We start from the raw sequence: 11,000 nt of genomic DNA on the forward strand, positions 1-11,000 counted from the left end.
TGCCCGTCACAAGCCCGTGAAAGACCGTCGCACCCTCTCATTTTGCGCTAACGCAAGCAGGGGTTTCAAAGTCAAGCCCCTGCTCGTGTGTCATTCTGAGAATCCACGAGCCTTCAGGAAATGCACGATGTGGAGGAGCCAGTTAAACGTTACGTGGAGGTCCATCAGCAAGGCTTGGGTCACTCGTATCTTGTTCGTTGAGTGGATCAACGAGGCCTCCGGTCCTGCAGTGAAGAAATACCTTTTAGAGAAGAATTTGCCGCTCAAAGCCTTGCTGGTTATGGGTAATGCCCCTGCTGAGCCTCCAGGCTTTGAGGACGACTTACTGGAGGAATTCGAGTTCATTGAGGGCAGGTTCCTTCCTCCCAACACCACTCCAGTCCTCCAGCCCATGGAGCAGCAGGTCATTTAGAACTTTAAAAGGCTTTACCCCAAAGCCCGATTTCAGCGATGCTTCGAGGTGACCGAAGGATAAACCTCACCCTCCAAGTTTTGGAAAAATCATTTCCACACCATGAACTGCCTCAAGATCATCGATAAAGCCTGGGATGGGGTCACCAAGAGAACCTTCAATTCTGCTTGGAGAAAACTGTGGTCCGATTGCGTTCTTGGACGTGACATAGAGGGGCTTGCTCATGAACAGCAGCCGTCAGCTGTCAATGAAACTGTGACTTTGGCTCGGGTCATGATCTCATGGCTCATGAGTTTGAGTCCCACGTCAGGCTCTTAGGCTGACAGTTCAGAGCCTGGAGCTTGCTTTGGATTCTGTGTCTCCCTCTCAAAACTAAATAAAGATTAAAAACGCATTGTATTTTCTTTACTATTTTGTATTATATTACAGTATTGTAATCATTTTTATATGATTATTTTTGGGTTGTGGAATGAATCACCTGAGTTTCCTTTATTTCTTTTGGGGGAATTTGCTTTGATATACAAGTGCATTGGATTACAAGCATGTTTCCAGAACGAATTATGCTCACAAACCATGGTTTTACTTTACATACTAACAACCACTCATACCAAGATACAGAGCATTCCAGAAACCCAGAAGGCTCCCTTGGGCTCCTCTCAGTCAGTATCCATCCCCTGAAGGTAACCACTATTCTGACTCTAATACTATACGTTGCTTTTGTCCGTTTAAAAATTCTGTGTAAATGACATCATACAGTGTCAGCTGCTTTCTGTTTGGCTACTTGCATTCAGCTGTAGTGCTTGTGAGAACCACTCTGGGGCTGTGTGTGTCCGCAGTCTGTCCGTATACATTTTTGTTACCAGGCAGTGTTGATCGTGTGGGAATTCTGGAGCTGGTACCTAATCTACTGTGGGCAGCATTGGGCTTGTTTCCAGTTTTGGCTTTGATGACGAATGCTGCTCTGCACATTCTTGCACATGTTCTGGTATAAACAAGCCTTCCCGTCTGGTAGACACCGGGGGTGAGACTCATGTGTGACCCGCTTTGGGAGGTGCCACCAAAAACCTTCCAACACGTCTCCACCTGTATTGTGAGAGAGTTCCAGTTGCTCCACGACCTCACCGACACTTGGTGTTGTCAGTCTTTTAAACTGTAGCCATTCTGGGGCCTGTAGTAGTGCCTCATTGTGCTGTCAGCCTTTCGTGTGTGGAAACTGATCAGTGGATTCCAAAATGCATATGAAACCAGCCACACCCTGGAGTCCCTTCCACTCTCTACTTCTGCTTGCTTGTTTCTCTGTCCGCCAGGGGTGGCCTCTGCCTCGGCCAAAGGCAAATTCTCAGGCTCCCATGATCACAAGGGCCCCAGTGTTTGGGGGGCAGCTGGGGGTTTCCAGGGCAGGTCTGCAGGTCTCCCACCTCTGGATTTCAGTTCCTCCTGCCTTTGGTGCTCCTCCAGCTCTCTTGAGTTTTAAAAAGATGGTTTCTGTGATTTACCTGGCTTTTCTTATCGTCAGTGGGAGCCTTAGGCCGCAGCAGACGACTTTCTCCTGCAATGAAAGTCAGCCATTAGGGAAGCGAGGGGGCGAGTGGTGTTCATTGAGACTCTCCAGTCAGAGTGGCGCCAGCCAGGCACCACCTCCAGGGCTAGGCTGGGGGTGCAGTTACATGCAGGGCATTTATGAAGCCAGGCATTTTACCAGACTTCTCTTCGCAATCACTCACTTAGCGTATGGGCTGACCCTGTGTACCAGGGACCCCCATCTTTATGTATGAAAAGCAAAGGGGGCCTGGGAGCTGCCCAAAGTCACACAGATGGGACCCAAGCACCGGTGCTTCTACATCAATTTTATAAAATGTGAAGGTTCTTCTGAGGGTGGGACACAGCAGGATGACACTGGGGCAGCTGGAGGGCAGAGCGCTGGCCTCATCTGGGGGCTGTGCCGGCCGGTGTGTGTGTGTGTGTGTGTGTGTGTGTGTGTGTGTGTGTGTAGTGCCTGTAGGAGCAGCTCGTGGACAGCCAGCAGGGCCAAGGAGCTGGGTCCCACAGGCTCCCTGCAGATCGGCTCATTTGAACAACTTTGGCACCTCTAGGCAGAGGAGCTATCCCTAGTCGTCTGGCACCCAGCCCTGGGGCGGGGAGGGAGGGTGTTCAAGAGTCCGGATAAGAGGTGTGGTTGGGGCGTGTGCATCAGTGGCTGCCCAAGAAAGAGACTGTGCTCTTCAGCCGGAACTCAGCACTGGGTCAAGACTGCACAACAAAATAAAATAAACAGCAGAGCTGGGATCTGGGCTCAAGGCCTCTGTGCCCCAAATTCCTGCTTCCCAGTAGCTGGTCTCAGCATCCGCTTACCGGTGTCAGGGACTCTGAGACTCTGCACTAACTTAAAAGGAGACAGATCCAATTAGTCACAGAAGTTTGGGTAACTATTTTTTATCGTCCTCATGCAGTCAAGGAGACGCATGGGGACAGGATCCAGCCCTCTGCACACGTGAACATTTCATTAGGACAATTTCCAAATGGTCACAGTAGTGGAGCCTTGTGAGTCTGTGACCTGCAATAAGATATACCTAGCGGGGCGGCTGGGTGGCTCAGTCAGTTAGGCGGTTAGGCGTCCAACTCTTGATTCTTGATTTCGGCTCAGGTCATGATCTCCTGGTCTTGAGATTGAGTTCCCCACCCCCCCCCCGCCCCCCGCCCCCCGCCTCTGAGCATGAAGCCTCCTTCCGTGCCCACCCCCCCTGCTCACTCACATGTGCACACACTCTCCCTTTTCAAAAATAAAAAAGGGAAATATCTATGGGAACACCTCGGGGTGTTTTCAATCTATTTTTTTATTAAAAAAATTTTTTTTAATGTTTTTATTTATTTTTGAAGGAGAGAGAGAGACAGCGCATGAGCTGGGGAAGAGCAGACAGAGAGGGAGACACAGACTCCGGAGCAGGCTCCAGGCTCTAAGCTGTCAGCACAGAGCCCGATGTGGGGCTTGAACCCACAAACTGTGAGATCATGACCTAAGCCGAAGTCCGAGGCTTAGCCGACGGAGCCCCCCAGGCAGCTCTGGGCACGCCTTGTCTTATTGTGCTTTATCAACACTGCGTTTCCTGCAACGGAAGGTCTGTGGCAAACCCCACAGGCAGGTCCGTCGACACCAGTTCTCCAACAGCGTTTGCTCACTTCGTGTCTGGGTCACATTTTGTTAATTCTCACAGCACTTCGGACTTCTGTGGCGGTGACCTGCGACCAGTGATCTTTGAGGTTACGGTGGTAATTGTTTTGGGGCGCCACGGACCACCCTGTCCCTGGTCAGCTCTGTTCTCTGAGACACAACGACGCTGGCATCAGGCCAGTTAATATCTCTGCGGTGGCCACTAGGTGTCCCCTTGGGGGGGACAGTCGCATGTCTCTATTTAATTAAATTAATTAATTTATTTTTATTTATTTTTTTAAATTTTTAAATGTTTATTCATTTTTGAAGGAGAGAGAGACAGAGTGTGAGTGGGGGAGGGGCAGAGAGAGGGAGACACAGAATCTGAACCAGGTTCCAGGCTCCGAGCTGTCCGCACAGAGCCCGACGCAGGGCTCGAACTCACAAACCACGAGATCAGGACCTGAGCCGAAGTCGGACGCTTAACCGACTGAGCCACCCAGGCGCCCCTAATTTATTTATTTTTAAAATATAATTTATGGTCAAGTTGGCTAACATACAGTGTATACGGTGTGCTCTTGGTTTTGGGGGTGGATTCCCGTGATTCACCGCTTACACGTAACACCCAGTGCTCATCCCAACAGGTGCCCTCCTCAATGCCCATCACCCATTTTCTCTCCCCCCCACCCCATCCACCTTCAGTTTGTTCTCAGTATTTAAGAGTCTCTTATGGTTTGCCTCCTTCCCTCTCTGTGACTATTTTTCCACTTCCCCTCCCCCATGGTCTTCTGTTAAGTTTTTCAAGATCCACCTATGAGTGAAAACCTATGGTATCTGTCTTTCTCTGCCTGACTTATTTCACTCAGCATAATACCCTCCAATTCCATCCACGTTGCTGCAAATGGCCAGATTTCATTCTTTCTCATTGCCAGGTAGTATTCCATTGTATATATAAACCACATCTTCTTTATCCGTTCATCAGCTGATGGACATTTAGGCTCTTTCCAGAATTTGGCTATTGTTGAAAGTGCTGCTATAAACATTGGGGTTCCAGTGCCCCTCTGCATCAGCACTCCTGTATCCCTTGGGTAAATTCCTAGCAGTGCTATTGCTGGGTCACAGGGTAGATCTATTTTTAATTTTTTGAGGACCCTCCACCCTGTTTTCCAGAGTGGCTGCACCAGTTTGCATTCCCACCAGCAGTGCAAGAGGGTTCCTGTTTCTCCACATCCTCGCCAACATCTGTTGTTTCCTGAGTTGTTAATTTTAGCCATTCTGACAGGTGTGAGGTGGTATCTCAATGTGGTTTTGATTTGTATTTCCCTGATGATGAGCGATGTTGAGGATCTTTTCATGTGTCTGTTTGCCATCCGGATGTCTTCTTTGGAGAAGTGTCTATTCATGTCTTCTGCCCATTTCTTCACTGGATTATTTGTTTTTTGGGTGATGAGTTTGGTAAGTTCTTTATAGATTTTGGATACTAACTCCTTATCTGATATGTCACTTGCAAATCTCTTTTCCTATTCCATCGGTTGCTTTTTAGTTTTGTTGATAGTTTCTGAAGGAAACTGAAGAAGACACAAAGAAATGGAAAAAACATTCCATGCTCATGTTTTGGAAGAATGAATATTGTTAAAATGTCAATACTACCCAAAGCAATCTACACATTCAATGCAATCCCAATAAAAAATGCACCGGCATTCTTCTCAAAGCTAGAACAAACAATCCTAAAATTTGTATGGCACCACAAAAGTCCCTGAAGAGCTAAAGTAATGTTGAAAAAGAAAACCAAAGTGGGAGGCATCACAATCCCACACTTTGGCCTCTACTACAAAGCTGTAAGCATCAAGACAGTATGGTTCTGGCACAAAAAGAGACACATAGACCAATGGAATAGATGGAGAACCAAGAAATGGACCCACAAATGCATGGCCAACTAACCTTCGACAAAGCAGGAGAGGATATCCAGTGGAATAAAGACAGTCTCTTCAGCAAGTGGTGCTTGAAAACTGGACAGCGACACGCAGAAGAAAGAACCTGGACCACTTCCTTACACCAGACACAAAAATAAACTCAAAACGGATGAAACACCTAAATGTGAGACAGGAAGCCGTCAACACCCTAGAGGAGAAAATAGGCAACAACCTCTTTGACCTCGGCAGCAATAATTTCTTGCTTGACACGTCTCCAAAGGCAAGGGAATTAAAAGCAAAAATGAGCTATTGGGGACCTCATCAACATCTCTCTCACCTTCAAATCAAAAGCTGGAAGTGATTAAGCTCAGTGAGAAGGCGTCAAAGCCCGAGACAGGCTGAAAGCGAGGCCTCTTGCACCAAAGGGTTCGCCCAGTTGTGAGCGCAAAGGAGCCACTCTTGAAGGAAAGTACAGGTGCTTCTCCCGTGAACGCGGATGATAAGGAAGGAAAACAGCCTCGTTGCCGATGCGGAGAAAGTCGGGTGGTCGGATGGGAGATCAGATCAGACACGACGTTGTCTTAAGCCAAGGCCTGGCCCGGAGCAGGGCCCTCCCTCTCGTCCGTTCCACGATGGCTGGGGGAGGCGAGGGAGCCGCGGGAGGAGAGCTGTAAGTCAGCAGAGGCTGGTTCCGGAGGGTTCAGGAAAGAACCCATCTCCACAACCTACAAGTACGGGACGAAGCAGCCAGTCTTCCAGAAGATCGAGCTCAGATAGTCAGCGAGGGCGGCTGCACTAAGCAGCTGGTTTTCGGTGTGGATGAGACGGCCCGGTCCTGGAGGGAGACGCCGTCCCGGACCTCCGCAGCCAAGAGAAGTCGGCGCCTGCCTTGACAGTCCCGGAGCACGGGCTGGCTCTCTTGGGAGGGGCCGACGCGGCTGGTGACTTCAAGAGGGAGCCGGTGCCCAGCGACCATGCTGGAATGAGGGCCCGAGGAGTGGTGCTAGGTGTCCTCCACCTGCGCCCCAGCAGTGGGACCACAGAGCCCGGCTGGCGGGCATCTGTCCACGACACGCTTGACTGGGTATTTGAAGCCCACCCTCGAGGCCTTCTGCTCAGAAAATAAAGATTCCTTTCAAAGTCCTGCTGCTCCTGACAAGGCGCCTGGCCACCCCAGAGCCCCGCTAGGGATGGACGCGGAGATTTGTGTTGTGTTCGTGCCGCTAGCACAGCATCCGTTCTGCGGCCCACAAATCAGGAGTTAACTTTTGACTTGCAAGTCTTCTTACTTAGGAAATACATTTTGTAAGGATACAGCTTCGGGGCACCTGGGGGGCTCAGTCAGTTGCGTGTCCGACTTTGGCTCGGGTCGTGACCTCGCGGTTGGTGATTTCAAGCCCCACGTCGGCTCCCCACATCTGTCAGCACAGAGCCTGCCGCAGATCCTCTGTCCCCCTCGCTCTGACCCTCCCCCGCTTGCGCTCTCCCAAAAAATAAATACGTATGTTGTTTAAAAAAAACATTTAATTAAAAAAAAAAAGGATATAGCTTCCATAGACAGGGAGTCCTCGGATGGATCCGCGCAAAGTTGACAACCTTCTGGAAAGCAGTCACTGTTCTAGATGCCACGAAGGACCCCTGTGATTTCGTGGGAAGAGGTTGAAACGTTAACACCGACAGCAGTTTGGAAGAAGTGGCTCTGACCCTCGTGGAGGACTTTGAGGGGCTCAGGACGGCCGCGGAGGACGGCCCCGCGGAGGCGGTGGGGACCAGAGGGCCGGGATCAGAAGCGGAGCCTGAAGATGGGACCGAACTGCTGTCATCTCAGGGTAAAGCTGAAGGGCGAGGAGGTGCTGCTCGGGGAGGAGCAGAGAACGTGTTTTCTGGGGATGGAAGCTCCTCCTGGCGAGGATGCCGTGGAGACTGTTGGAAGGACAACAGAGGATTTAGAATATTCCGGAACCCTAGTTGGTAAGGCGGCGGCAGGGCTTGGAGGACGGTCCCCACTTGGGAAGGAAGTTCTGTGGGTAAAATGCTGTCAGACAGCATCACCTGCTCCAGAGAAATCGTGAAAGGAAGCGTCCGCTGTTGTTGCAAACTTCACGCTGTCGTCTTGTTTTGAAACTGGCCACCGCCTCGCCGGCTTCAGCGGCTGCCAAGCGGACCAGCCAGCAGCCATCGGCCTCAGGCAGACCCTCGGCCAGCAGAGAGAAGCACTGGCTGAAAGCTCAGATGAGGGCTAGCGATTTTTAGCAAGACAGTATTTTTTTTTAATGTTAATTTATTTATCTGTGGGGGGGGGACTTGAGTGGGGGAGGGGCAGAGAGAGGGAGAGGGAGAGGGGGAGAGAGAGAGAGAGAGACAGAGAGAGAGAGAGACCCAAGCAGGCTCTTGGATCCGATGCAGGGCTGGATCTCACGAACCATGAGGTCATGATCTGAGCCGAAATCCAGAGTTGGACCCTTAACTGGCTGAGCCACCCAGGCGCCCCTAGCAAGAGGGTATTTAAAATTTTTTTTTTAATGTTTATTTATTTTTGAGACAGAGAGAGAGAGAGAGAGAGAGAGAGATACAGAGCACAAGCAGGGGAGGGGCAGAGAGAGAGGGAGACACAGAATCCGAAGCAGGCTCCAGGCTCCGAGCTGTCAGCACAGAGCCCGACGCGGGGCTGGATCCCATGAACCGCGAGATCATGACCTGAGCCGAAGTGTAGCAAGGGAGTATTTTTAATGAAGGTACGTACATTGTTTTCTAGACACAAAGCTGTTGCACGCTTAATAGACAACAGTGTAGCGTGAACATGACTTTTATAGCCACGGGGAAGCCAAAATTTCACTTGATTCGCTCCGCGGAGACGTTTGCTTCGCCGTGTGGTCTGGAGCCCAGCCCGAGTACGTAGGCGCCTCTATTCTTACCTGCGGTTGTTTGCGAGGGAGGCCGCCCGGAACCCTGGGCGCGGAGGGCGCAGGACTCAGTGTGCGGAGGACCCTGCTCTCCCAGCACGTGGTCTGCTCACCTCTGTCACCAGTGCGGAAATAACAGCCTCCTTGGCCGACCCTCCTACGGCCAAGGGGCTTCGCTTCCGGAAAACATCGGGACCACAGCAGCCACAAGCAAAGCACTTTGGGTTGTTTTCATTTGCTTATTTTTTGCCAGGGCGTGAGTTGTGGTTAGGGTGTGGGCCGGGTTTCCTTCCTCTATTTGGGGTGCTCTGTCTCTTTATTTGTGCTTTATCCCAGGATTCCACGTGGTTTGTGAAGTCTGATGCTCGGTCACATTAGCTGCTGTCCCCCGGGCCGCCGTAGACAGTACCTCCCGAAGGCGCATGTAAGGGGACACCGCCTAACGGCGAGACGGGTGCAAGGGACTCCCTGGAGTGTCTGCGTGGGGTGCACACCTGTGACTTGGGGTGTTTGCCCACAGGATGGGCTGAGGGGCTCCCCTTCCCTGGCACCAGCCGGATCCCAGGGTGGGGCTGGGGTGGGGACCCCGGGGGCGGGGGGGGGGCCGTGGGCTGGGCCCTGGTCCAGGCCAGGCTGTTGTGCTGGAGCCTGATCTGAGAGTCAATGGAACCATCCACACGTTCCCTTTCTGGGGCCTGGGACCCGAGTCCAGGAAGCATAGGTGTCTCATAGATGCCCTTGAACCCCGAGATCTGGCCCCAGCAAAGACGGCACTGAGGGAGCACTGGACCACGGGCTACCCGGGGAGAGGGCTGGACGAAGAGCCAGGGGCTTTGCTGCCAGAAGCTTGGGTGTGGTTGGGGGCATGGGGGCAGATACACACATATACACATGGGTGTTCGGGGGAACCCGCTGTGTGGGACCTTGAGCTGGGAGCTGGGGACAGAGAGGTGGCAGGCACGCGGAAACAGGAAAGGAGGGAAGGCTGCGTCAAGGACCCCTCATGAGGAGGCAGTAGTTGGTGGGGATCCACCAGGGAGAGCTTCCTGGTGGAGGTGGCTTTTGAGCTTGGTCAAGAAGAGACCCTCAGGTGGAGTGTGGGAAAGATGGAGAGGGCTGGGCCGGGTGTGGCAGAACCATCCAAGGCTGGAGAGGAGTCCGTGTAAATAACTAAGGGCTACCAGTCACACGTTTCAACCCCCCACAGTTATGAGCCCCAGGATGCCTCCCACTCATGCTTCACGTACACTGGCTGCCGTGTCCCGGCCACTGCCGTTAGCACACACGCCTCCACTCAGAGATGAGCGGGTCTGAGCACGGACACCTGGGTGTGGGGAGAACAGCGTGAACAAGGGAGACATCCTCAGGGCGGGGAGGTCCAATGGAGACTGCTGCCAAGCAAGCAGGGCCCCAGACACTTGTTGAATATGGTGGCTTGTGGTTGGTTCTACAGAGAACAGTCACTGGAGATGCTGTGAGAGCACACGGCTTGAGGAGCGGTGTGGGGGGCTTCCCTGGGGAGGTGACATTGAAGACAGGACCTCAGAGCTGAATAGGACTTGGCCAGTTGCAGGAGAAGGGGTTGAATGGTTCCAGCCTTGGTGAGCTGTGTACGCGAAGGTCCTGAGGCAGGAATCTGGCAAGTATGGGAGCTGAAAGGACAAAAAGGACAGCGGTTGGAGCTGAGGCGGTGACAGAAGAGGTGGGAGGGGCCAGGGGTCACGGAGGGCTTTGGGCTTCATCTTGAGAATGATCAGAAGCCCCTAAAGCATTTGGACACTGAGTTTGTGATAGCCGCTCTGACCTCCTCTGGAGAATGGGTTGGGGTGGGTGGGAGTGGGCGCAAGGAGCCCGGGTGACACCCTGGCGGGGGTCCGGGTGAGAGACGGTTGGGCCGGGGCCAGGTGAGGCCTGGGGAGGACAATGGATGGTCAGAGAGCTCCCAGAATATTGCTGGCCCTGCTGACAGATGGACTGCTTGGTCCCCTCTCCGGGGCCTGACCCCTGCCCTCTTGTGTCTCTCTTTCCGCTGGGGCCCCTTGGGCCTTCCCCCACCTGGGGCTCTTCCCCAAAGATGCTGTTTTTTCTGGTCTTTGCTGGCTGTGTGTGTATGTGTGTGCACACGCGTGTGTTTGTGTCTGCACATGTGCGCGTGTGGGCATGTGTGCATATACAGGTGTTTGTGTCTGCGTGTGTGCATGTGTGTGCATATGCGTGTGTGTGCATGTGTGTGGTTGTGTGTGTGCATTTTTACGTGTGTTTACGTGTATGTGTGTTTGTATTCGTGTGTGCGTGAGCGTGTGTTTGTCTGGTGTCTACTGAGTGCCTCTCGGGCCCCCACAGCGATGAGACACCCCCTGGGCCACCTCCTTCAGGAAACAGGAATCCCCAACATCAGTTGCCCCTCCGCCGACAGGGACGCCCATCAGGAGCTTCAGGAGGGCCTCGGCCTTACAGCCTGGGCTGGGTTCATGCGTGGAGGGCAGGGCAGTGGAGTGGAGGGGACATGCTCCTCTTCACAGGCCTGTCTCCTTGGTTCCCAATCTAGGCAGGAAGGGGCCGCATCCCTGTGGTGCGGGGTGGGGGGTGGGGGGAGGGGGCTCACGAATGGAGGAGGGGACTCT

Source organism: Leopardus geoffroyi, chromosome C3 (genome assembly GCF_018350155.1).
Source record: "Leopardus geoffroyi isolate Oge1 chromosome C3, O.geoffroyi_Oge1_pat1.0, whole genome shotgun sequence".
Taxonomy (NCBI): domain Eukaryota; kingdom Metazoa; phylum Chordata; class Mammalia; order Carnivora; family Felidae; genus Leopardus; species Leopardus geoffroyi.